Here is a 1,859-nt window from a genome sequence, read left to right on the forward strand (position 1 = left end):
GCAGTGAAGGTCATGGCAGCCATTTTGATGTGGGCGGCTCCCCACAAGAGTCCAGCGATGTAACCGGACACTTTCAAAATACAGGAGAGGGGCTGGCAGGTGGTGTGGTGGTTGGAGCGCTGGACTCTCACATGGCTGACTGTGGGTTGAGTCCTGGACCTGGCAGCTTGCCTTCTCTCTCTCTCTCTCTCTGGTCAAATAAAAATAAATAAATAAAATTAAATAAAAATAATTCTCAAAATAAAGAAGATTCAGTGAGCCCCTTTTGTGCCAGTGTCCACTCTGACATAACGTAAATATTTGGTGAGCGCTAACTCGTGTCTTCTGGGCCTAGTTTCCTTCAAGGCGTGGATGTTGTGATACTGAATTATAAATACACACTACTCCCACTGGGAAGAAGTCCTGGTTCCAAGAGGTCTGGGAGCCTCTTGTCCAGCAGGGGCCTTCCTACCCTCTGGCTGCTGCCCCGGTGTTGGTGAAAAGGAAAAGATTATCAGGTGCATGAAGAATGTGTTGCATGGGGCCGGCAGGTGGTGGGGTGGTGAAGAGTGCTGGACTCCCATGTAATTGACCTTGGTTCGAATCCTGGACCTGGCGGCTTACTTTCTCACTTCACCTCTCTCTCTCTCTCTCTCTGTTCCTTTCTGGTCAAATGAAAATACATAAATAAGTAAAGTCAAATAAAATAATTCTTTAAAAATATATGTTGCAGACGAATTTGCATTTGATAGACTTGCTTTTTGGGACAATTAGGAAAAAAAAGAGAGAGAGAGAGAGAGAGAGAGGGAGAGATGAAGGAGGGGAAGAGGAGCAGAGGATAAGAGAGAATTTATCCATAACCCTATGATAGGAAGAAATTTACTTCAGTTTATAATCTCTGGGGATTATGAGTGTTTAGGAAAAGCTACTGTCTTTTCATCTATATTTTTTATTTATTTCTTTAGAGAGATTTTTGCTATAGTGCATGTGTGCTCACTGGAGAAACAGAGAGAGACAGAGAGCCAGAAAGTGAGAAATCACCCCCCAGCAGGGATGACCACGCCACAATCCCTTCTCCATTCTCCTCTGGGGGTTTTGGGCACTCATACACACATGCCTGGCATTATTAGTTTTAAGTCAGTGGGTCTGGGACTCAAACTGTGGTCGACTATGTAAGAGTCCAGCAATGTAACCATTATGCCATCTGCTAGTCCCTGTCTTTTATTTTTAATTTCATATATGTATATATATATATGTATATATACATATATATATATACATATATGAAATTAAAAATAAAAGACAGGGACTAGCAGATGGCATAATGGTTACATTGCTGGACTCTTACATAGTCTGAACCACAGTCGGCTACATGGGAGTTCAGCAACATAGCCATTATGCCAACTGCTGGTCCTGTATTTTATTTATTATTTTTTAAAGAATGATTTTATTTCACTTATTATCATCTTTATTATTTGTTTAATTTGACGAGAGTGAGACAGAGAGAGAGAAAGGGAAAGTAGGAAACAAGCCTCCAGGTCCAAGATTCAAACGGTGGTAGGCAGGTGGGAGTCCAAAATCTTAACAACCACGGGCACTTGCTGGGCTGGGAAACGACTCGAAGATAACAGCAGCATGTCTTCCCCTGGCACTGTTTTAAACATATGACATGTGTTAACTTATTTAATTCTCAAAATAACTCCATGAGGTTAAGTGTCACCAATTATTACTGAGTTCTTAGGAGGCTGCTTTAAGATAGGTGGAGAATGGGGCCAGTAGGTGGCGTGGTGGTTAAGGACGCTAGACTTCCCCCCACCACCACACACACACACACACACACACACACACACACACACACGCCCGCCCCACCGCCGGTTGAG

This window comes from Tupaia chinensis, unplaced genomic scaffold (genome assembly GCF_000334495.1).
Source record: "Tupaia chinensis unplaced genomic scaffold, TupChi_1.0 Scaffold144741_1, whole genome shotgun sequence".
NCBI lineage: Eukaryota > Metazoa > Chordata > Mammalia > Scandentia > Tupaiidae > Tupaia > Tupaia belangeri.